The 17,892-nt window shown below is 46.7% G+C and overlaps 1 protein-coding gene across 2 annotated transcripts in view; it reads left to right on the top strand.

Annotated features, from left to right (window-relative positions):
* The window catches only part of DPYSL2 (dihydropyrimidinase like 2), a 54,833-nt gene that overhangs the window by 15,563 nt on the left and 21,378 nt on the right, over positions 1-17,892 (top strand). The gene's annotated exons all lie outside the window — the stretch shown is intronic.

Raw genomic sequence — 17,892 nt, 5'->3', positions numbered from 1 at the left:
TATCTTCCCTTGCTGGTGGTGTGACTTCAGCAGGTTTTGGGTCTGCTGCTGCTGGAGCCAGTTGTCTCTGTGACGTCTGGCTCCAGAGTGAGGAGCAGATCCCCCACCTTCCTGTGCCTTGGTCCCTTGTCTGTGGAAAGATATCTATTGTGTTTCTCACACCCAGAAGCCTGATGGCAGTGTTCAGTGTGTCTTTGAAATCTGGACTACTTATTTCAGGATCTGCTTTAGCCATCAGGATTTTTTTTAGTGTAGCTCCACTTGGGCTCATCTCCTCCTTTGGAGAAAGAGAGGAATTGTGAAGTAAAAATACCTCAAAATAAAAAAGACAGGCAGACTGACTGGTGTGCTGGCAGCAGGATTAGATACTTTTGGTGTCTAATCTAATCCCTTCGGCCTCTAAAATGCCTCAGGAATTACTTCCAGACTATCTGTTCCTGCTTATATTTGCCACAGGATCTTAAAACTCCACAAGCAAGTCATAGTCATAACCTTGTAATGTTGTTTGAGCCAGAGGAAAAAACAAACCCCTCTGTTGCAGGGCAGCTGATCAGGTGTAAAAATCTGCCATGGTGTCCCAGGCTCGGTTGCTGCATGTGGGAATGAGGGATAAAGATGTGAAGTGATCCAAAATCTGAGCATCTCACAGTCTTTCATGTACTCTCAGGTGCTGCCACTCCACAGGAGGGGAGTTCAGATACAGAGGGATAAAAGAAGCTGTTTCAGAACATGTGTTAGTGTCTGTTGTCCAGTCTGTGGGTATAAGGAGATCTTAGGCACAGCCAGAAACCAGCTTAACTTTCCTCAGTTCCAGCCAAGCCCTGCATGGACTGGAACATCCTCACCCCCAGAGTGTGACTGTGAGCAGTCCTTGGTCCCTGGACTTGAATGGATTGAGGAGGCTGGAAGTTGGTCTTAGTTAATGCTTCAAAGAAATAATCTTAAAATAATTCAGGAAATTATCTTTCATAACATTTTCACTTCAGAGTGTGAGGTTTTTGTCTGAAGATAGCCTCACCCACACAGGGCATGTGGCTGTGAATGATCCCTTTGTGCACACTAATACCGAATTCTCCTTCAAATCTTTGCTGTCAATTTAAATCAATAGCACTGAAATGGTTTTTTTATTTTCAGCCTCAGTTCATTGACTTTCTTTCACTGGTTGTTCCTTTGTTAAAGTACCTGGTTCACACTTGAGTTATCATTTTGTTCTTCGTTGTTAAGTTGAATTAGATCAAAATAACATTCTCTGTCATCTGCATCATCTGCATGTGACCTTTCAGCAGCACTGTTCCCCTCGGTGGCACCTTTTTGAAAGTAGAAATTGGTTTGGCAAATAGCCCTTTACTTTGGATGCCTAATTTTACCTCTGCTGAGCCTCTTGTTTCAGAAATCCTTTATGTGTGTAAATATTTATTGCCTTTATGGCTGTAATATCTGAATACTTCACTAATGACAATGTAATGCTTTTCTGAGTTAGGGAGGTGGGAGGAGAATACCCCATTTTACAATTTTTCCTTTTACAGCTGTGAAAATGAGCATAATTTGGATTATAACCATGAGCAAACCATTTAGAGGAGACTAGGGACTAAACTTTACCATCCTGAGTATCTCAGATAAAGAAACCAAAATACAAAACCATCTCTAAACAACAAAAAAAATTCCTCCTGAGACTGCAGCAAGGACTAAATGTACTAAATAGGATGATGGAGAGACATTTATGGTAGGTGAGAATCAGCAACTGGAGCAGCAGAAAGCAGGATGAATGATCCAGAGTAGACTTCCAAGCCTTGGAGCCTCTGCCCTGTGTTAGCTCAGCTGTTTCTCTGAGCAAAATTACCGCATTTGGAAAAGTTCTTCCACAGTGAAGCTCTGGTGGGTGGCCCTTGGGCTTCCCCAGAGCAGGTGGGAGCTGTGGTGGATGGCAACATTTTTGCTCTTATGATTAAGATGACAATATATTCACCAAGAGGTGAACTGGATTCACAGTATCACAAATTGCAGCCTGGAAATGACACTCTTATCTCATTGAATGCTTTAAATGCTGGGGTTTTGCAAAGGGAATCTGCTCCTTCCATGGACTTGTATCCAGCTGTGTCTCTGTTCTTCAGTCTTTTTTAGGAAAAAGCACCTCTTTTTGGATGTGAGATCTGTGGAAAAAAACACCCAATTTACTCATTAGTGCTTTTAGCAAACTTGGTATGATTTATTTACAAATACCTTTACTCCATCTGTTTCTCTGCTCTATGCATAACCCTCACTTTGGACACACAAATAGCTTCCTTAGCTTCATGCTTCAATTTATTTCACATTTTTGTGCTGGAGGGCACTTTAAGGCTGTTTACTTTACAATCATTTTAGGGAAATATTTATTTTGCATGCAGTTTTCGGTGAAATTGAACCAAGAACCTTGGATAGGTTTCCACTGATGGTTGGTTTATAAAAATTGTGGGTGCAATTCTGACTTTGGTGAGTTTTGGCATCAATCTGCAGTGCCAGGAATCATCTGGAGGATCTGCTTTGGTGAACCTCATTTTCAGCTCAGATCAAATTCAATGTTGCCCCTTTAATTCTCATGGCAGACACATCCAGGGGATGCACAGGAATGTAACCTGTTTTATCCAAGCCCTGTCCTCATTTGCTTGTTCCCCTATAAATTCATCCCTGCAGCATCAGGGAGGGGGAATCAGACGGGTCCTGCTGTCAGATGGAACAATTGTGTGTTTTTTGTGGCACCAGGGGAGATTTTTCCTGGTGGGAAGCAGATCTAGCTCCAGTCCAGGAGCTGATCAGGGAAAAGGGGCTGGGGGCGAGGGTACAAACCTGCCCTTTTGTCTCTCAGTCCCTTGCTTTGCTGAGCCCTCCCTCGGCCGCTCCGCTCAGGAGTTCGGGCTGGTTGCTTGTTCTGCTGGCTCCCCTGAGGCCATCAGAGCAGGAATTCCAGCTATGGTCCTTCTGTCTCTCCCCTCTGCACTGCCAAAGGCAAGGCTCCAGCTGACTTTGCTAGCAGAGGAACAAACAGAGTTGGTTTTGCCTGAAATGACGTATTGTGATATCTTTGTTTTTCTGCAGCAACAATTTGCACAGTCCTTTTCTTGGTCCCCACCTTAGAAAAATACTGGTGTGGGTATGTTAGCTGAAAAGCCCTCCCTCTGGGCTTTAGGATAACATTGCTCTGGGAAAGAAACTTGGATTGCCGCCCTTTTGAAATGTCAGAATGCAGTGTTTGGGCATTAAGTTGAAAGGAGAATTCCAGAATGCTCCGCAGAGGATTTTGATGGAGAGGAGAGTATTAAATATGCTCCAACCTGTTCTGGTTGCTTCTGTAAACTTTCCTGTATTCCATGGAAAGAGAACAGTCCTTCCAGAGTTTTGGAAAAGGATTCTGTCTGAAGTTGCCCTTACAAGAGGCTAAAGTTTTGGTGAGCTAAAAATGGTATTTTTCATGGACTCACAAACCATCCTGAGTTGCAAGGGATGGTCTCCAAGGATCACCAAAGCCCAATGCCTGGCTCTGCACAAGACACCTTTTTTGAGTCCCTGTTTTCCCAACCTGAGCTAGGTTAATACCCCAGGATATAACCCAGTCCCTGGAGCTGTTAGAGGAGGAAGAATCCCTGCTAGGAACAGGGTGGCCTCTTGGAGCCTGCTGATGGTTTGGTTGCTGATTAACTGTGATGGGTGAAATCCCCATCAAAATCAGTGGAAAAACTCCCCCTGATTTGAGCAGGGGCAGGATTGCCTCTGTCTGTTCCCAGCCCTGCAGAAGGGATGAAAAAGTTAAGCTCTGTATATTTACTGGCTCTCTGATCCCTGAGCCTGTTTAATGTCCCAGTGAGAGCTCCATCCATCCAGGCCAGCTCCCACACACATTTGAGCCCCTCCTCCCAGACTCTGCTTCTTCTCTGGTATCTGCTGTCCTTGGGTGAAATCTCTTGCTGACATTGCCTCTCTTGACTCAGTCAACCACTGTTATAATCATAGAGGGAAATTACAGTGAGAGAAATTATAGCTTTTTCTGGGCTGGTGGCTTGGAAGCCAAGAGCCTTTTGAACTCAAGCAGCAGTTATCCTAATGACATGGGGAGGGAAGGCTGGGGAGGGGAGCCTGTGTATCTTGGGAACTTCAGGAAATGAAGGAGGGCCTCACATGGGCTGCTGTTGGCTCCCCAATTCCTGACCCTGGATTAAAGAGCTCCTGTGGGTCGCAAGGCAGGGGTTTGGGCTGCCCAGCCACAATCCAACTCAATGTGAGGTGACACCAGGTCTCCCAGGTCATTCTGAAGATCACCACCTTGCTGGAAGGAGATGTTCCTAGTCAGGAATGATTCCTCACCTTTTGAGTTTTGATCTAAGTGGGACAGAGAATGCCCCAAAGGAGATCAGACTCTGTGACAGTCTCAGCTTAAAGTGGGGTTTAGACAGGATGAGGGTGTGGGTTGGTATTTAAACCCTCCAGTGGAGATTAAATTCTATTCTGCCTGACTGGGTGCATTTATTTGGTGTTATTAGGGTTAGTCCTGTGCTGCTCTAGAGTCTAAATGGTGAGAGGAAGAGGAGGGAAGCAGAGACAGAAGGGGCTGACAGCAGTGGTCAGGCAGGGACTCATGGCTGAGCTGGAATTATAAAACCGAATGTTTTGCATCCAAGAGCAGCGACCACAGAGCTGCAGTGTCTCCCCAGGTCCCTGGCTGTGTGTACACAGCACTGCATTGTTCCACAGGCACCAGCCCCAGTTTTGTTTCTCTTTGCACCTAGGGATGAAAGAGGAACTGTGCCCTGGGACCAGCCCTGCAGATGGGCTGCCCTAGCTCTGGAACTCGTTTCTGGCAGCGCTTCTTCTGCCCCAAAGAAATGTTTAACTCTCCAGAAACATAGTGAAAATGTCTACACGTTATAGGAGATTTCTATGAGTAAGAATCCTTTCTCTCTGTGACTGGAATAATGACATCCCCACACAGAGGTGCAGAGTCCCTCCTGCCCTGTCCGTCCTCTCTCCAGCTCCCCTTGGTCCTTTTTACACCCCCAAAACCAGCCTTGGCCCTGATTCACCCTAAATCTCTTTGCTTCACCAGCTCCCAGCTTCCTGCTGCTGTGTTTGTACTTTTCATTCAGGGCAGGCTTAAAGTCCTTAATGAGAAAGTGGGGCTGTAAGCAGAGCTGGGCAGTTCCCTGGTGTGAGCTTCTCTTGCCGAGCTTTTAAACCCCTCTAAGTCCATTAGGCTCTGCCTGCAGGGATTGTGCAGCCTCTGTCCAGGGCTTGCTCTGTTCCCAGCATCCCAGCAGTGCTGGATGGGATCCCCATTGTCCTGGGGGGGATTCCAGTGGGGGCTTATGGAGATGTGCCAAGTCCTTGATGTCCCTTGCCAGAGAGCACAGGAGGAAGCAGCTGTGCAGATCAGATGTGTGATGTGTTTCTGTGTGTGCTGAGGGGGCGTTTTGTGACCCTTTGGGCCATAGCTGTTGTTTGCCACCTCTCTGTGCTGTGGGGAACGAGCTCCCGTGGGAGCACACAGGGACTCAGGGGCCCTTTGGCTGTGTCTGGCGTGGTGCAAGAGACCTGTGGTGTGGTGAGGTGTTTAACTCTGGTGTCACACACTCAGCTGGGCCGTCATTCCCCCTCAGTGCTGAAGGGTGAAATCATTCGCCCTGATGTTGGGCTGGAGTCCTGTGAAACCTCTGTGCAGTCTAGCCTGGCTTGTTTTTGAGTCAGTCAGGAGATTTTTCCCTGTTTTCCATCTTTTCCATCCCCAGAGCTGCTGGGCATCCTGCCCCTTTCTCCTCTCCATCCTTCTGCCTCTTGGTAGCACTGATTTTTTTTAAGGAGCAGGTGAGAGGTCCCTTTCTCTGTTTGTTTTGACCCATTGTGCTCCAGCCTCTCCCTGTGCAGGAAGGAGGGGATGGAATGGAATCAATTCCACACGTGCTGGAGCTTGGTTTAGTTTGGAACACACAAGGGCTGGAGTGGCAGCAGTTCTGACAGTGCAGGTGTGACTGACTCAGATTTTTTTCATGCATCCAAAAAGAGGGATTTATCTCAGGAGAAATTAACCTGTGTTGTCTGTTGATGCAATAGCACTTTGTCCCTCTTATTCCATTTAATGGTGGGGATCAATGATGCTGCTTTCCCACTGCATAGGGAAGAGTTCTTTTGCTTGAAGAGCTGCTTTGAAGTGCTTTTCTTACAGAATCACTGAATGGTTTGGGTTGGAAGGGACCTTAAAGATCATCTTGTCCCACCCCTTGCCACGGGCAGGGTACCTTCCACCACCCGGATGGTTCCAAGCGCTGTCCAGTCTGTCCTTAAACACTTCCAGGGATGGGGAACCTGAGCCGGGGCCTCACCACCCTTAGAATAAAGGATTTCTTTCTAATATGTCATTTAAACCTGCCCCCTTCTGCTTAAGGCCACCCCATTTGTCCTATGACTACATGCCCTTGTGAAAAGTCCCAAAAATCCCCAAATCTTGCTTTCTTTGTCCACTGCTGTCAAGCCCAAGATGCAGGCCTTAGAGATGACACAGGAGTGAAGAGCTGGTGGGTGTCTCTGGTGGGCTGTGTCTCACCCAGCTGCTTACATCCATGGGAAATGTACGTGATGTTCTCATGGGGGCTGGTGTGAAAGTTGGCTCCTCCAGGTCTGGTGTGGATGGAAAAAAAATCTTAAAAAATAAAATGTAATTATCCACCTTGCTTCTTTTAACATCATTAGCTGCTTGTGATAGGTTTTCAGGGCATGTGTGTTAAACCTTGCTAGCTAAAGTGTCCTAATCACCTTCAAGTGTCCTAATCACCTTCAAGTCTTGCCAAGGCCTTCAAGGCAGCAGCAGGAAGTGGTGCCCCCAGCTCTTTTCTTGGCCTGTTTTTGTGGGCAGGGAATTTTTGCCTCCCCACCAGTGTTCAACACCTTGGCTACTTTTGCCTTCCTGTGAGCCTGACTAAGCAGAAAATGCCCTGGTCAGGCAGGACCTTTCAGCTCTCCACACTGGAAATGAGCTCTGTGTGCCATGGGAAGGAAGCAAGTGGAGCCTGAAAGAAGCAAAGGCTGTAACCAACTGCAGGATTCCCCACTTGGGATGGATTTGGAATGCTGCCTGTGGAGTGGGATTTGATGTCTTTGATCAGCAGAGCCTTTTTTCCCCTCTTCCCTTCAGCCCCAGTGCCTTTAGAGTTTGTAGATCCCATCTGTTTCTTAGAAACTGGATTTATTTTTTTTTTTTTTTAATCTTTCTGGTGAGAGGAAGAATTGTTTGAGGAATACAAATGAGCTCCTCCTGTCTGGCACTCTTTAATCACCCTCAGGAACTGCCAGTTGTTAGCAGCTTGGGGCTGGGCCTGCATCTTTTCACAGCCCTCACTCCCACGGAAGCCCTGTGCATTTGCAAGGAATGCAGGGATGGACATTTACAAGTTATGGCTTCTGGGAGAACTCTTTTCTTCCCTGATACCCTGCAGTTGGTGTTGGGGCCTCCTCTGTGACAATGGGAATATCATTCCATTTCTTCATGCTGGTTGCTGGCTGTCTGTAATGGGAGGTGGCTTTGTTGCTGAGGGGTTGTGGTTTTAATTCAAATTCATTAAGCTCACCTAGAGCCTCATATCATAAGTAAAAAGTGATTATTTTTGTGAAGAGGTACCTGAGAAGCTGGTGTGGGCAACCCTGGAAGTAAGGAGATAATCCCTATCCCTCCCACTTGATACCTGCAGATCCAGAGGAGAGTGCTTTTGGCTTCCTATGTAGGTAAAAGAAGGAACTTGTAGCTTTCACATGCAAATGTGAGCTGGGAGATGCTTTGGTTGGTTTTCAGAGCCCACCTAAAAGGGCTCAGCTTTTGGAAGCTTCCCTTCCCATTTGTCCAAGTGTGTTTCCACCACACTGCTTTTGTCCCTAGAAGCAGCTACATATGTACAGCGTGGATATTTTTGGGTCTGGGGGATTGATGGTGGTGTTTTACATATGAATGAAATTCCCTTGCACAGCCTCCAAGCAGCAGGAACTGGGGAAGGAGTTCCTGGAGAACTTTCCCAAATTATTGCACAGCACTGAGTTGGTGCAGGGAAGGGGAAGTTCCTAATCTGCAGCGCCCTGAGTGGTTTGTGCCCTCAAATTTGGGCTCTTCGTGGCCCTGGTGAGATTGCAGACTCCTTGAAAAGCCAGGCAAGGCCGGTTCAGCAGCCAGGGACTGTCACAGGATTCTCTGTTCAAATATTCCAATATTGCTTCAAAAAAATCTCATTCCAGAGTGGCTGTCAGTTAATGATACTTTCCAGCAGGCTTTTCTTTACTTCAGATAAGATTTCTGAGGATTAGTATCAGTGTCCCAAGAGAAGAGTTCAGCTGCTGATGGGCTACAAAGGACTTTTCAGCCTGATGGGCGGAGACTTTCCACTGTGAATGGAAAAAGTTTTGGAAAGATTTTGTAGTAAAATGTGGGTGTGCAATGTGTTCCTAGAGGCAGAATTGGGCCATGGAACCAGGACCACAGCTGAGGGCTCTGAACCAGTCAGTCCTGCTGCAATGCAAACATTGTCATACAGGGGAAGGTGGCAGCTGAGTGGAGCACCTTGCACTGAGCCATCCCACCCAGATCCAGGGGCAATTCCAGCTGTTCATGGAATCCCAGAATGTTTGGGTTGGAAGGGACTTTAAAGCCCATCCAGTCCCACCCCCTGCCATGGGCAGAGACTCCTCCCACTGTCCCAGGTTGCTCCAACCTCTGTCCAGCCTGGCCTTGGACAGGAATGGGGCAGCCACAGCTTTTCTGGACAACCTGTGCCAAGACCTCCCACCCTTACAGTAAATAATTTCCTTCTAATACCACATTTGAGACAGAAAATAAAGCCTTGGTGTAGAAAGCAACAGTTGCCCCTAAAGACTTGGTGCATGGATAAAACAAAAGTTAGATCTTGTGTGTAGCAGTTTCCCAAACCAGTTTGCCACAGGGTGGGTGTCTCTCTTTGGGTGGGCAGCTCAGGAGTGATGCTTTGTGCCCCAAACCTTGGGCTCTTCACAAGTCTAGGAGGACCCCAGACAGCTTGTGAGGCTGGGCTGGGCTGGCTCAGAGCTGGAGGAGGAGGTTCAGGGCTTGGGGAACGTGCCACAGGAGTCTCTGTTTAAACTGGGGATAATCTTGTTAGGGCCTCCCACAGGTTAATGATTTCAGCAAGCACCAGAGCTAATTTTCAGGCAATATCAGCGCCACAGAGTGGAGAGAACACCTGCAGATGGGCAGGTGTGGTCAGGAAATGGCTGTGTGAGGGACGGATGTGCTGCTTGATCCCTGTCCATTGGTGGAAACCAGGTTCTGCTGCACCTCCCAGCAGGATTTCTCCATAAACATTCGGGTCTCAGTCAGTGCTCTGCCCTGCCTGCAGCTGTGTGAGAGCAGTTTGAGTGGGAGCAGGATGGGGACTGCTGGTGTTGGAGCAGAAGTGGCTGTGGTTTGGCAGTGGTGGGTGACAGCTTCCTCCTTGGAACAGGATGTCACCTTGTTGCAGTCACGAGGAGAGGAAGTGTCTGGTTCTCATCCAGGCACGGGAGATGTTTATTTGACAAATACAGGGTTTTTCTTTTCTCCTGTATTAATACAAGCTGTATTAATAAAAAAGTGCTTGTGTAGAATCAGAGCTCTTCACATTTAGTTTATTTTTTGGGGGTAAAAAGCCAACTTTTCTAATGCCAAACACACAAAGCCCTCTCAGAACCGCTACAAATTTCCATTGTAAAAACATGTTTGTCTTCATCTCCAATGCCCCTGAAACAGCCCCAGGCCATGAAATGAAGGTGAGAATCCAAAACTCGGTGAGAATAATGCCAGTCCAGAACCGTTCCAGCTTCCCAGCGAGTGGAAAAAGCCCAAGGGGCAGCACACATCTCCAGTGACCTGAGAGGGACAGAGTTGGCTCATGGCACGTGGTCTTTTGTCCTCCTGTGTCTGATCAGCTCTTGCCCCTTGGATGTGCTATTAATTCTTGTGTTTTGACTTGAAAGTCATGGCTACAAACCGAGGTTTTTTTTCCATCTCAGTCCCTCAAGGTTTACAGAGCAATTAATATGGAAGCCTTGGAAGCTCTGTGTGCTCTTTTCATGGCCTTCAAGTGTGGAGTAATGCCTGAAAGAAGTGATAAATCTTGGAACCACTTCCATGTCTCTTTTGAACTTGGTTCCCCTCCTTCTCTGCCATGCTGACCTCCTGAGATACAATAAATGCACAATAAACCTGTACTGGGAAGAGATGGAGCCTTTTTTTTTGATCTGACCTTCATATGTTGCCATGCCAGCTGCTGGGGGGTTATTAATAATTGTGTGAATTCTTTATGTTTGTGTCCAGCTGGCCTGAGATTGTCAATTGTATTTTGGATGTAATCAGCCAAAAGGGCAAGTGAAATATCTGTGTGACATCAGTGAGGGAATAAAGGAATGTTGCAGTCTGAAAATGCAATCAGTGGAGCACGGATGTGTCTGATTCTTCTGAGCCTGGTCCAGCTTCTGATTTCTCCACATTAGGTCTTACAAACTGGATCTGAACTGACAGAAAACAACTTGTGATGTCATTTAGGCTGCCTTTACTATGAATTTGGCAGGCATGTACAGGACACCAGCCCTTGGGTAGTTGTATTAGTACCATAAATGCTGTTCTGTGCAGGGCTGTAGCTCTTCAGAGTAATCTCCTTATTGCAGTATCTTTTCTTGGGGAAGGGGGACAGGGGGGAGGGAACAAGAATAAAATATTGTGGGAATAAATCCCCACAAATACACAGCTGAAAACCTGGTTGCTGGAACCAGGATGTGAAGAAAATCCTTCATTTGATTTCTCTTTAGCTGAGGTGCGTCAGGTCCATGGAGCAGTTTCCTTTGAAGTGATTTTGTCGCTGTCCTTCCTTTTCCCAGATCAAACCCATGACCCAGAATGTGGTTTAGAGGAAGAATTGGGATGGAATAAGAAAAAAAGGAGGTGTGAGGCTCTTCTGGATTGCTTTATTTGGGATTTTTGAGCTCAGAGAAGGGTTGTGGTCTCTGGATGGGTGCAGGGCTGCTTAGCTGGAAATTGGGGTTTAATACTTAAATCAGAATTTTTGCTGCTGAAAATGGCTTTGTTACTGGATGGGGCGGCTTTTGGTAGCTCAATTCCTTGACACATAAAAGGTAGAAGGAATTGTGGTATTTTACCAGCTGAGAATTTGAAGCCTCTGGATGAAATAAGGTCTGTGATGATGATGATATAATCTGTGCGTCCGTCAAGGGCCTGACTTTCAGTTCACAGAGACTGATTTTATTCCTCTTGCTTTCACAGAATTACTCCCAGTTCACATCAGTGCCAGGAGAATATTCCTGCAGCCACAGCCTGACAACTCCAGACTTCTAAGTAGGGACCTGTGCAATTACCAGGGCTGAATTTAATTACAGCCTCTCAATAAAATGGCTTGTGACAGAATGTACAACTCAGTAAATTCACCAGATTTCACCACACGCAGTTGCTGTGGGGATTAGGTAGTATTAAAAAGGCAGATGTGTTTAGAGTGATCAAGTTGCTATTTAAAGTTTTGGGTAGGAGAGATCTGCCTGTTAACAGTTAAGCTTAAATGTTAAGGATTTTCACCTTATAAACTCCTCTTAAACAATAGGCACATTTAATGCTGATAGGAGCAAGAAATAATGTGTAAAACTGCAGTCTGTAATAGCAACTGGAACCACCCTGAATACATGGTTTTTATTACATACACAATTTTGGTAACATCTGACCCTAATTCATGTTTATATTGTCCATTTCAAACAGTTTTTCTTCTCCTGATAGTGGCATTCATGAGCTGAAGCCCCAGAAAATTTTCATGCATGCTTTGGATGACACTTAATTAAACCAGTTGAAAAAAATCCTTTCCAGTGGAAAGCTGCAAGCATGGGCTATTAATAGAAGCTCCAGGAACGGGTTGTTTGCAAGCCAAGGCTTGCTCAACTGAGGCAGGATGCAAAAAAGAAAAAAAAATGCACATGCCACAATGCCAGGAAGCTATAAAATCCATTAATCCCCACCCATGAGCACATCCATCCCAGAAGCAGAGTTCTGTTTTCAAGGCAAGGCAAAGAGCTTGATCCAGCTCTCCCTCTGAAGCAATAATTTCTCTGGAGTTTAGCAAGGGGTCAAAAATATAAAGGCATTGCTCTTCATCTGCATTTTTTTTTTTTTTTTAATTTGAGAGAGATTCAAAGTGCCAGAAAGAGATCATATGGAATTTTTCTGGCTCTGGTCTCAGAGTATCCTGCAGGCTGTGGGGTAATTCCCCAGCTTTCTGTGCTGGATCCCTCTTGCCCATCTGGCTTCTTGCTCAGGGTGCAGGTTCCACTCTGCTCCAGGAAAGCTCTTCAGGAGCAGAAAGCCCCAAAAGGGAACCAAGATGTGATGCAGCATTTCCTGAAGCCACCATTTAAAGCTGAAATTGGCACCATTTTCAGTGGGCTGTGGAAGTGGTTTTAAAGTCTGGGGCAGCTGGATGAACACAAAGGAGGAGTTTCAGGCCAGCCTGAACTGTGGTTCAGCTTTTAGGCTGCTCTTTCTGGAATCAGTTGTTGGACTTGATCTGTGCACGTCCCTTCCAGCTCAGGGTATTCCATGTTTCTGTGAATTGTGCAAAAAAGCAGTAGGAGTGATCTGAACTTTGAAATTACTTGTGTGGATGGGATTGTGCTGGGATCTGATTTTAGTACAGGTTTTATGTTAATGCATGATAAGATTGTGTTAATAATGGGTGATGCTAGCACTCTATATAAAAGTGCTGCTAGCACTTCTAAACTTTTTTTCCCATGATTTTTCCATGCTTATGTTAAAACAACGCTGCTTTATTTTCCCCATCCTTGGAGCATTTCATCCATTCCCCTAAGTTTTTGCCTTTCCCTTTCATTTCACACCCGATTATCTCCCCACCAGCATCTAACCAGTTTGGCCCATGAGATGCAGAATATTCCAGCATGGCTGGGTGCCAGCTTTGGTGCAGAGGAGCCACGTGGATCACCCAGTGTCGTTGTCTCACTTCAGCTCATTGTCTGCCTTTAATCCTGAGCCCATTAATCTGCCCGAGGAGGAGGAGGAGGAGGAGGAGGAGCGAAGGCCCCTGAGCTGAGCAGGGCAGGCAGGGAAGCAGCCCTGGCTGGTGGTGGGTGGGAGCTGGAACACTGGGCAGCAGGAGCAGGTGCACCTTTTAATCCTGTGTGTAATGACAGGAGAGCCAAACCAGGAATGGGAAGGGTAATTAAGAGTCTGGAATGATTAGGGCTGGAGCTTGTTGTGTCCACAGGTGCTCGAATCCCACTGCCCTCAGAGGGAGCTTAGAACTTGGGTTGTCTGGGAGAAAGACAGACTGTCCAGGTGTTTTGGAATCCTGTCAGTGTTTAATAAGGAAAAAATTAGAGTATTTGTAATGTATAAAATGGTTTTTCTCATTTTTTTTTAAAGAAGTTCCTTTGCTGGTGTAACAGCCTTGTTTGCCCTCAGCCCTGGGCTGCTGCATTTTGGGTTTTGCAGCTCAAAAGGTTAAAAGATAATCTACAGAATGTTTTCTGCTCTTAGCTGAGAAACCAGTGTAACCCTGAGCTTGGCTTTGCCCTGTGCCTTGCTGAGAATTAAATAAAGAGAAACATTTAAATGTTAAATAAAGAGAAACATTTGGATTAGACCTGAATTTCACTCAGATTCAGGGAGCCACTACAAGGCCCACAAAGCTATTTAATTTCTTCTTTGAAGATTTCAGCACTGATTAAAGGATTCTTACATTATCTTTTCCTTTTCTTTTTGTTTTTTTTTTTTTGTTTTTTTTTTTTTTTTTTTTCTCAGTTTTTTTTTTTTTTTTTTCCTGTTTTTGGAACAAGCTTTTAGTTTAAAAAAGAGCTGGCAACTTCCTTCTCAGACCTCAAGCAGCTGAATTCATTTGCAGTGCGAAAAAACCAACAACAGGAAGAAAACATCTGGGCTGGGAAGCACAGCAGATCAAGGCTGTGGTGGTGGAGGGAATAAAGGGGTGACAGCAGCCTGTGTCACTGCAGCTTGTTTGAAGCGTGCCCTGCAGGCGTGGGGTCACCCAGGGATTGAACATTCCTGGTTCCCGAAGCCATGGAAGGAAAGATGGGGCAGTGGGGTGGGATCCCAGGGAGAAGGAGCATTGTGGGGTCAGGACAGCACTGCCTTTCCCATGGGAAACCTCCTAGGAATTCTCCAGGAGGGAGATTTGCTGTGAGCTGGGCTGGGTCAGCCCTCGTGTCCATGGTCCTGGGACAGATCATCCCCAGGGGTCAGCCTGGAAGCCTGGGGCTGTGGGAACGGGGTGGGATGGAGCCTCCACCAGTTTCTTGTGCTGCTCTGGAGCACAGGGACCTGAAAGAAAAAGCTTTTTGTTTTACTCTGAGCTCTTGAGTTGTGCCTGAGGGCTAGAAGAAGCTTCTCTGAGCTGCATTTCCATCTGGCCATCTCAGCAGGCAGAAGCAGTTTCAGAGCTCAGTCCTTTCAAGAGCAGGAAAAGAGCCAACCTTGACTACTCTCCTTTCCTGGATCTGGGCTCATTTTTACTTATTTGGTCTCCCCCAAAGCCCACCCTTGCATGGGGGGATGTAGGCCATGATCTTGCAATGTGTTTGGCCCCTTTCATTGCACAGAGGATGGAAAAATCAAGGAGACTGCCATTTGTGTCTGAATTGCCTCCAGACCAGGATATGGTGTTACATCCACTTTCTCCATTTCAAAATTCTCAGTTCAAAATTAGCAATATAATAGATAATCCTAAGTTTATCCCAACTAATGTTAACAAAATTACAATGGGATGACACAACTTATTAAAGATTTCATTTGCAGCTGGTGACCACCCAAAGACCACATCCCACCAGTGATGATCCACATTTTGTTTTATTCTTTGTAGAACTCTGGTTATTTCTGTTGTATCATGTTGGACAGTGTTTGGCCCCTTTCATTGCACAGAGGATGGAAAAGTCAAGGAGACTGCCATTTGTGTCTGAATTGCCTCCAGACCAGGACGTGGTACTACATCCACTTTCTCCATGCCTTTTGTGCAGCATCCACTGCTCTGTGGCAGCACAGCTTCCATCCTGCCGCAGGGTCAGGTACGGGACACAGGACCCCAGCTCTTGGGCCCCTCTGCAGGGATGTCCCTGTCGCCGTGACTGTCTCTTGGTGTGCTCTGCTGGCACCTCCCCCTGAGCCTCTCCAGACCAGTTCAGTCCCAGGGTGCAAAGGCTGTCCCTGACCTCTCAGGCTGCTTTCCTGCTGAGCTCTTCCATGTGGATGTGGGGAAGTGGTTGTTCACTGGTGTTTGCCTGGCAGAGCTGCTGTGGAGACAAAGTGTGCTGTGTTTTGAAGGGGCAGGGGAGTGCTTTGGCTGTCAGGGAGCTGTGGGGTGCTGCCACAGGAGATGTTCCCAGCCCCTGGGGCTGACTTCCCTGCACACTTGCACCAGCACTTCCATGCCTGACTCTTATTGCGACCAGCTGTGGTTTGGCTTTGTCAGAGAGCTGACAGAGCTCCCTTACCCCTGGTTCCACTGCCTCCAAAAAATCCCATTTGTCATCCTTGGGCAGTGCATGAAGTGAGGTGGTGATAAAGCTGTGATCCCTGACAACACAGTCATTCCTGGGAGCTCCAGAGCATTCCCAGGGGCTCAGTCCTGGGCTTTGGGGACTCTGTGTTAACCCCTTGGTGCCTTCAGGCATGATTTCCCAATGCCCACAGCCCATCCATCATCTTGGGGCTGATAGAACTCTGAGGGCACCTTTAGTCTCAAGTGGAGATGGATTTATTCCTGTGATGTGTTAGAGATTAAATGGACTTTTTTTTTTAATTAGACATTTGTGTAAACCTGGTCTTTCTCCACATCCCATTGGAAAAGCAAAAGGAATGTTATTTTTCTCCTTGTTGTTCATTCTACTTAAGCTAAAGATTAACTTTGACAGAGCAACAAGGGCTCTGGACTGGCCAAGAAACAATTCAGGCTGGAAGTCAGTGGAAGGTTTCTGACCACCGGGGTGGTCAGATCATGGAACAGAAATTGGACGATTTTTTAAAAAACAGGTCTGTTTGTTGTCTGCTTATATTTGGGCTGCTTTTTGCAGTGGTGGTGAAAAGCACATCTTTGGTGTGGTGCCAGACAAGAGGCAAATTTCCAAGTTTTCACTCATAGCACAGATTTCTATGATGGGTGCTGGGGGAACAAAGAGACCCCCAGCCACTCCTGCAGCCCTGGGCTGATGAAAGCTGCGGCTGCCAAGGCAGTAAGGATGTGCATATCATGTCCTTGCCTTGGTGTGATTGCTTCCAGGGGAAGAGCCTCTTGGAAAGCAGAAATATTCCAAGCTGTCTCCCTTTGCAAAGGGGAGAGGGTGGGCAGCGTTTTGCCGCAGGGGTGTTGTTCTGTTCTGGGTGAGCTCTTGGCTTTGTGCAGTGTGTGCACAGCTCAGGCAGCTGAGAGGTCTCTGCTGACTTCAGGAGAGCTGGGCTGCCTTTCCCAGTGTGAATCTGGTTCCTTAGGTGGTGCAAAACCAGTAAATCTTGGCTGCTGTGTCTGTGTGGGGGCAAAGCAAAGCTTTGTTCTGCCCTGGGGGAGAGTGGATCCCAGGGGCTCTGTCTCTCATCCCAGCTGTGACTTAGAGCAGCCCTGATCGTCACCATAAAGTTAAAAAAAAAGCTGCTGGGATTTCTCTGCTGATAATTGAAACAACTTTTTATTTTTCTGGAGGTTTAATGTAGATTCAAGCCAGACCCTCTCCTCCTTCCCAGCAATGCTTCCCAGTTTGTGACCCCAAAATCACACAGGCTTTTCCTGTTCTCACAGTTCAGTATTGGAGATGCTGACTTGCTTTTTTTTTTTATTTCACTGTGTCTTTTGAAGAACTCAGAGACTCCATGTGCTCAAGTAAAAGCCAGGAGCACTGAGCCTTCGGATCCAGGTCCCTTGTATCACCCACTGAGGCTGTCCTGCAGCTGCAGCTGCCTGTGAATCCAGTTGCTGCTGGATTTGGTGTGAGGATCAAACTAGGCAGGTGCCAGAGGCAGCAGGACCTTCTCAATGTCAGAGAGATCTCTCCAACCACAAATTGTTGGTCCTGCTTCCTCCAGTCCTCTGGAAGGTGCTCCTGGTTGGGATGTGTAACACCAACAGCTGTAGTAAACAGGTTGTAATAACAACTCATTTTCCTTCAGCTGCTGCTCCATAATCGACTTCCGTGCTGCATTCTCTAGAAACCACTGAGAAATTGCAAACTTAGAAACACTTTAAGGGGAAAGAGGATGCGTTGATTTTGCAGCAGCCTCTGCACAGCTGTGCTTGCTGTCCTGGGCACCCAGGAAAGCTTCTGCACTGACCGGTCCGGCCTTTTGTCTCTGCCCGGTCACGCTTGGGATGGCCTTGGGACAGCCCATGCTCCAAAGGACAAGTCTGGACTCTTCAGATTTTCAGTCTTTGATATTGTTCATTATTTCTTATCTACAAAATTTTCTTCCAGCCTGACAGAGGTCTGACCAGCAAGGCAGCCAAGGGCACTCTGACCTCCCACTGGGCGGTTGTCTATTTTTATACTAAAAACTACATACATCATATTTACCTTTATTTCCCAATACCTTTCACCCATATCAGCAAATGCACCTTCACCATGGACCAATCCCACAGTGCCAACATCACCACAGAAAGTGGATGACAAGAAGAAGAAAGGACAAGACACGCCCCGATTCCTCCATCTTGTCTCCATAGCCCCCCTGTACCAAAATCCTAAAATATGTATTTCCACCCTGTGAATACTTTAATTCTTACATCATTTATCCCCAAGTTATTCTCTTGCCCTCAAACAGGTGGCACATCCCGTGCAGGGTCAAAATCCAACCACCAAGCACTCCTGGCAACA

The sequence above is a fragment of the Melospiza melodia genome, chromosome 23 (assembly GCF_035770615.1).
Source record: "Melospiza melodia melodia isolate bMelMel2 chromosome 23, bMelMel2.pri, whole genome shotgun sequence".
NCBI classification, from domain to species: Eukaryota; Metazoa; Chordata; class Aves; order Passeriformes; family Passerellidae; genus Melospiza; species Melospiza melodia.
The sequence above is the reverse complement of the archived record's forward strand: the minus strand, read 5'-3'. Positions and strand labels throughout refer to the sequence as shown.